Below are 7,763 nucleotides of genomic sequence, written 5' to 3'. Positions count from 1 at the left end.
TGGCGTAGAGCAGTTTCTGAATCTGTGGGTACCTGGTCTTGGATTCGTTGAGTACCTCACTAATGAAATAAATTGGCCGCTGTACCTTGTAGGCGTGGCCCGGCTTGTCGCGCTCGACCACCATTGTAGTGGAAACCACCCGGTCGGTTGCCGCAATGTAAAGTAGGAGAGTTTCATCTTCTCTAGGAGCAGTGAGTACCGGAGGTGATGTGAGGTATTGTTTTAGCTGCGTGAAAGCGGCGTCCGCTTCCTCCGACCACTCAAACTTCTCGGATGCTTTGAGCAGTTTGAAGAACGGTAGTCCTTTTTCTCCTAATCTTGATATGAAACGGCTTAGAGCAGCCATGCAGCCGGTAAGCTTCTAGACATCCTTCACCTTTTTTGGGGGCTTCATGTCTAAGACAGCTTTGACTTTCTCCGGGTTAGGGCGTATGCCGTCATAACTGACGACGTTGCCGAGCAATATGCCAGAAGGGACACCAAAGATGCACTTCTTTGGGTTTAATTTCCATTGGAACGTTTTAAGGGCTGCGAAGGTGCGTTCCAGATTATCAACAAGGGTATGTGCTTCCTTGGTTTTGACAACTACATCATCGACATAAGCCTCGACAAGGCCATCTCTTATCTCGTCGTTGAGGCAGGCCTGTATAGCGCGTTGGTAGGTAGCCCCGGCATTTTTCAGCCCAAACGACATAGTCGTGTAGCAGTAGGCGCCGAAAGGTGTGATGAAAGATGTCTTGATCTGGTCGTCCTTTTTGAGAGCGATCTGGTGATAACCAGAGTAGCAATCGAGAAAGGAAAGCAGTTCGCAACCGGCGGTTGAATCTACAACCTCGTCTATGCGAGGTAAGCCGAAGGGGTCCTTAGGGCAGTGTTTGTTGAGATCAGTGTAATCAACGCACATTCTCCATTCATTATTCTTTTTGCGTACAAGAACCGGGTTGGCTAACCATTCCGGATGATACACTTCTTTGATAAATCCGGCTACCAAAAGCCGTGTAACTTCTACCCTAATCGCCTCCTTTTTGTCACGAGCGAACCGTCGTAGCTTCTGCTTGATTGGTTTGGCCTTGCTGTTGACATTTAAGGAGTGCTCAATCAAGTTCCGAGGTACACCGGGCATGTCGGAAGGTTTCCATGCAAACACATCCACATTGCCCCTCAAGAACCTAACGAGCGTGTCTTCCTATTTGGGATCCAGGTTGGCCCCGATGAGGGCCATTTTGCTGGGATCGCCCTCGACCAGCTAGATCGTCTTGTGATCCTTGGACCTGATGTTCTTGCACGGAGCCTCGAGCTCTGGGATCTCCAGGTGGTCAGCCGAGGTCTTCTTAGCGTCGAGCATGGTCTCGGCCATGCGAATAGAGAGGTCATGGGCCTCTGCTATTTTGAAGCTATCGTCCTCGCAGGTATAAGCTGCGTATACGTTGCCCCTGAGGGTTAAAACTCCTTTCTCAGTAGGCATCTTGAGCACTAGATACCTGTAATGAGGTATGGCCATGAACTTGGTGAGCTATGGTCGACCAAGAATAGCATGGTAGGTGCCGTCGAAATCAGCGACCACGAAGTTGACGTAGTCGGTGCGGAAGTGGTCCGGAGTCCCGAATTGCACAGGTAGCATGATCTGCCCGAGAGGTGTGGAGCTCTGTCCGAGGAGAACGCCCCAGAATTGTGCCTCGTACGGCTTCAGGTCCGCCTGGGCTATTTTTAGAGCGGGCAGGCTGTTCTTGAACAGTATATCAATGGAGTTGCCACCGTCGATCAGTACCCTGTCGAATTGAACCTTGTTGATACAAGGATCGAGGACTAGGGGAAAACGCCCTGGCTCGGGTATGGCGGCCCATTGGTCCTTCCTGCTGAAGTAGATTTCACGGTGAGACCACGGAGGAAGCCACGGATCGGTGAGAAGGTTGTCGGTGTTTGCCACGTTCAAGCAAGCACGGGCGAGTAGCTTGCGTTCTTGTTTGGTCTCGATGGACACCTTGCCGCTGATGATGGTGTGCACGCGATTAGTCGGCTTGACGTATTTATGACGAGGATCTGCATCGTCGTCGTCGTTGTCCTCGTTGCGCTATTCCCCCGCGTCGTTAGGCTTGTTGGACGTATCCGGAGCCTGTTGACACGTGTAGATAGTCTTGAGGACGCGGCAATTCTCCATGGTGTGGTTCGACTTAGGATGGAGCTGGCAGGGCCCCTTCAATGCTTTGGCGTAGTCATCCTTGTAGTTACGACGTCCGCCGCCCTTTTTCATAGTATTGACCTCGCCGTCGTCTTCCCGAGCGTGCTTGCTCCTGTAATCGTCACGGCGGTTGCGCCGCTGATTACGTTGATCACGGTGGTCGCGGGAGTCGTTGCGCTGGTTGCGGCGGTCAAAATTGTCATTCCGACCACGATTGCCACGGTAATCGTCGTGGTGTGGGGGGTGGTCAGAGCGTGGAACCCTTGCTGCTTCTTCAACGATTATCTTTTTAGCATCGTCAGCGTCCGCGTATTTCTTAGCGGTGGCCAAAAGCGCTGTGACCGATTCGGGTCTCTTCTAGAGGAGCTTGTCTCTCAGGGTGTCGTGGAAACGGAGGCCGGTGACGAAAGCCTCGATTGCTTCGTTGTTGGAGATTGATGGGACCTTGATGCGCATCTCTGAAAAACGCCGAACGTACTCGCGCAGTGGTTCATCCTTCCAATCTCAGATCCGTTGCAGGTCATACTTGTTGCCAGGTTGTTCACAAGTAGCGATGAAATTGTTGATGAAGGCCTGCTTGAGCTCCTGCCAAGAGTCAAAATAGTTCGCTGGCAAGCTAACCAGCCATTGGTGATCTGCATGACCAACAATGACTGGGAAGTAGTTAGACATGACGTGCTCATCAGCCATGGCTGAGCGGCACGCAGTTTCGTAGAGCATGACCCATAATTCGGGGTTTTCCTTGCCGTCGTACTTCTGAAGTTTCTCGAGTTTGAAATTCTTGGGCCATATGACTTGGCGAAGGTGTGGAGTGAACTGCTTTAAACCCGGCGGGCCGTGGGCAGTGTCATATTCCATACGGCGATAGCTTTCATGGGATGCACGATCGTTGGCTCTCTGGTTGATGCAAGCGCGCAGATCACGTCCGATGAGGTAATGGCGGAGATCGTTATTGCCATCGCGGCGATCTCGATTGCCATCTGGATTAGCCCTGCGACCGTGGTTATCGCGGCGATTGTCGCGGTTATCTCGGGGGTTGTCGCCTCGAACGTCGTGGTGGTTATCCTCCTGGCGGCGGTTGTCGTCCCGACCACCATCATGACCGCCGTTTCCGCCTTGACGGTTGTCCGATGGGTCGTTATTGCGCGAGCCACGTCGGTTGAGTGGCTGTGAGCGACTGGAGTATTGGCGGCTGTGGCTTGATTCGACAGAAATGGATGGAGCCCGAGCTTGATTCATCTCTGCGGTCTGAGCCATAGCAGCCGTCAGATAAGCTTGTATGTCATCACGGATTGCTTGGGTTTCGGGAGTGTTGGGCAGCCGCTGCATTGTCGCCATGGCGACGGCTACGTTGGCGCTTGGGGTCTTGAAGACTTGTTTGTCCCCCACCCTGTCGAAAGCATTGTTGAGGTCACGTGGTTGGACCCTTATGCGTCGTGCCTCCTGGTCTGCTTCAGCTTCGATTTGCCGGCGATTAAACCGGTCAATATTGCGTGCTTCGCGTGCAGTCTTTTCTTGTTCTGTTTTGCCAACTGCTGGCGGCTCGTCATTGCTGACAACATGGACCAAATCCCCTTGTCTTGGCAGGAAAGACGGAAATTGGGGGAAACCCGGGGCGTGGTCTGGTAGATCCAAATCGTATTTGACGCCTTCATCTTCGTGACGCTGAAGCTCGGTGTGGATAGATGCGTTGGATGCGATGCCGGATGAGGAGGTGGAGTCACCCTCTCAGACTGTGTGGACGGATCCTTCTTGATAATCTTCAATCCGGACCATGTTGACGATGTTACATGGCTTCGGCCGAGATCGGTGTATAGGACACAGATCTGAGCGGCGTCGCAGGTTGTACGCGTAGCTAGAGGCAGCGTTTTGCAGGCCATAGGGCTGGACCTAGTGGTTCTCTGTCGGGACTTCGTACTCGCAGAGTCGAAGACCCGTCGCGACGGCTGGCCGGCGACGAGCGAAACACCCCTCAGGAGTTGATACGACCACAAGATCTGTTCCAAGTTGCGTAGGATGACTGGTCCGAGCTGGTCGGATAGATCTGTTGTGGGGAGCTGTTACCTGCTCGTTAGGTTGGCTTTGAATCGTACTTACCAGAGCCAGGGTTTCAGCGAGTTGGATGCCGACCCGATCAACGGAGTCGAGCAGGTCGGTGTTGTCGATCTGCTTTCCTCTGTAGCAGGGAAGCAGATGATGAGTTGTCGGCGTGGCTGTAGGCGTGGTCGGAGCCAGATGTCCCATGGTCGGAGCCAGGTCCATCGTGGTTGGAGCTGTATTCACCGTGGTCGGAGCCGTTTTCACCGTGGTCGGAGCCGTAGCCGATGCAGGTGAAGTAGTCATCGGCGCAGGCTGAACCCACGCCTCCTCCATGGTCATGGCGATGGAGTCTTCGGAGCCGGTGGTCTAGGTGATCTGGCCGACGGTGAACGTGAGGCCGTTGGGCGTAGCCATGGAGCCGGAGATGATGACCATCTTGTTTGCTTGGAGAGCAGTACGCACACCCCCTACCTGGCATGCCACTGTCGACGAAATATGGTTGGCAGTCTACCTAGGGGTATGCCCAAGGTAGTAGATTATCGGCAGACAGATGCGCAAGCCCCAAACAAGACGGTGACGCAAGACAGACACGAGTTTTTATCCAGGTTCGGCCGCCAAGAAGGCGTAATACCTACGTCCTGCGTCTGATTTGTATTGCTATATGTTAATGAAAGATGTCTTTTTAGAGGGGTCCCCTGCCCGCCTTATATAGTCCGGGGGGCAGGGTTACAGATCTGGAAACTAATCCTAGTCAGTTACAATTGCCATATGTGGCCGGATAAGGATTCCTATTCTAACCGACCAGGATCCTGCTTGGTCGCCAAATCTGTCTTGATTCCTTCTGTGGGACTCCGATCAGGCTAACTGGGCCGCACATCATCTTTCGAGTGAACTGAAACCATCGATCCGGGCCAGCCCAAGCTTAGCCGTAAGGGTATAGGGGTTAATACCCCCACAGACGCGGCTTGATGAGAGGAACACGTTGGTGTCACTTTCATCGCCGGTGATCTCACCACCGACCAGATTGGGTCCTACTGACCAGCGGGCCCCATCTGTCAATCTATGTATTATTTGATTTTCTAATTTGTTTTCACAGATTTGAATGCATGTTTCAAAAATTCATATCTCAAGCTAGGAGTGTCCACTTTTGGTGAATCAAATTTTGTTGGGTTCCTCATGAAATGTAGTATTTGATAAAAATATGAAATGCACTATTTCTGATATTTTTCTAGGAGAATTAAATGGAGCTAAATAAGTGCTTTTAAATTGTTTCCAATCTTGTAAAATACATACCTTGAGGTAGCGAAGTGATAAAATTGTCATTCTAATTTTTCTGATCTTGTGTTGACATGCTCTAGCTAGAAAAAATACTAAACTTGCAGTAAACTTGATTAGAGTAAGGTCTTTCCATTTATATTTTAATAAATGGTGTTTTCTGAGGAAATTCATAAGGATAAAAATAAGTAACATATTGTCATGCAAATTTTTGTATAGAGTTAATGGGTTTTAGGGAAGTTAAGAAAAATATGAAATCTGTTGTTTGATGCTTTTCTATTGGGTTATCTATTTTCACTAAAGTTAGCCCTTATAACTTGTCATTTATGTAGAGGGTGCTATACTTGTCTTTTTGGTAGACTGTTGGGGTCATATGCATGCTACTGTTATTTTTTTAGAAATTATGGAACACTGTAATTAATTATCTCATAAATCACCTTATTATATGAAGAAATTAATAAAGGTACCTAAATACATTAGTTTGGCATAAACATAATGGTTTCTGTGGTCCTTGTGATGCATATGATCTGCTGATAATGGTAGTTGTGCTTGAAGTTGATTGGTTATAAGTAGCTACTTAATTATTGCTTTATAATTCCGCTAGATGGCTGCAGGAGTAGTTTTTGTTGTATTGATAAATTCATGATGATAATTACTTTTCCTATAAAACTTGTTATTAACAAAAGTGTAGATAACTTACTTATCTTACTTGTGTCAAATTTTTATAGTAATAGACTAAATTATTTGGGAGTTATAGCTATTAGAAATCTGTTGTCAGATTTCCTTGTCTTCTGGATAGATCTAGATGATCGAATTGTTTAACCTAGATAGCTATTAAATCATCTTGTGATGACTAAATGAAAGTTGTAGGAAATTTTATAAGCTTTCTATAAAGTCCTAGATCACCACAATTGGTTGAGTAAAATGCCAGTTATGATCTAAACTTTCAGCTGTTGTGTTGTGGTCCAGAAATAGACTTAGTGTGGATTCTTGAAAACTCTAGAGAAGAGATATGCACCTACTTAGTAAATAAGAATTCAACTTGGTTATAATCTAAGTAACTTGATATAATCATCAGCATAGAATCATTCACGTTCTCATGTCATATCATTCACAATCCAGCTTATGCATCCATGATACTTACTTTATGCATATGCATGCAATAGGTGCAGCGGAATAAATCATGTTGGTGGAACTTGAAGCCCATCCACAAGAGGAGAACCTGGAAGCTCCGCACCAAGAAGCTCTAGGCGAAGGCGAGCCTGAAGTGGATCATCTCCTAGAGTGCCCTGACCACCAGCCGACCATGTTTGTGAAAGATAAGCTCCGGAGTATTCTAAGTCTCCCCTGTTTTACAAAATATTACTTGAGTCCTTTATGTTTGATGCATTAGGTTATAAGAGTTGATTGGAACCACTTGTTGCATATACTTTCCTTGTCCAAAAATATCTATCTTGAATCCTATGTAGGTCTAGGATCGACCTTTATGCTTAGCCATGCTTAGATCGGTAGAAGTCAAGTGATTTCCTGTCACCTGCGAGCTATAGGTGGTGACTTGATCACGGTTGGCTATATTGTGCTATCGTGGAACATAACCTGGTGATGTTGAACAATTGGAGACCGGATGGAATCTTATATGTTAGGTGGTGATGTATAGTGATTCCACCTGTGTCGTTTAAGGACCAGCCGTTGGAGGCCCTCTTGTCATGTTGAACGCATGCCTCTCACATAGTTTGCTAGATAAGTCATTCCGTCCGCGAAGCCGAGTAGCTCTACTTAGGTCAGGGACATGAGCTATTAAAGTGCACACCCTAGAGGCAGTAAGGATGTGTGGAGAGCCAATGGCGTGTGTCCAAGGGTGGGTTCGAGTCCTGAGCTTCCTGGCAGATTGGTAGTATCTTTGATTGTGCAGCGCTGGTCTTACCCACGATTTGGACCTGAGTTGTACCAAAGGTGACCCGATGCGACCCTAATGGGGAGAGTATGGGTGTGTGTTAGGAATAATTCCCCAGCTTGGTAGGAATCGATTCGAATTGCCGTCTCTCCTGGATAGTGAGAACTTGACATGAGCCCCCTTCATCGTAGTAATTGATGAAAGAAATGGTTATGTGGGTTATGAAAATGCTCAACTTGATATGGTTACTATTGTGATGATTTAATGGTACACAACATGTTTGGCATAGGATAGATGCTAATCTAGAATGGGATAGGAATAATAAACTTGTTATTTCAAAGTTAAAAGATACTAGAGAAATATTGGCTTATAGGC

This window comes from Miscanthus floridulus, chromosome 14 (genome assembly GCF_019320115.1).
Source record: "Miscanthus floridulus cultivar M001 chromosome 14, ASM1932011v1, whole genome shotgun sequence".
NCBI lineage: Eukaryota > Viridiplantae > Streptophyta > Magnoliopsida > Poales > Poaceae > Miscanthus > Miscanthus floridulus.
Note: the sequence above shows the minus strand (reverse complement) of the source record.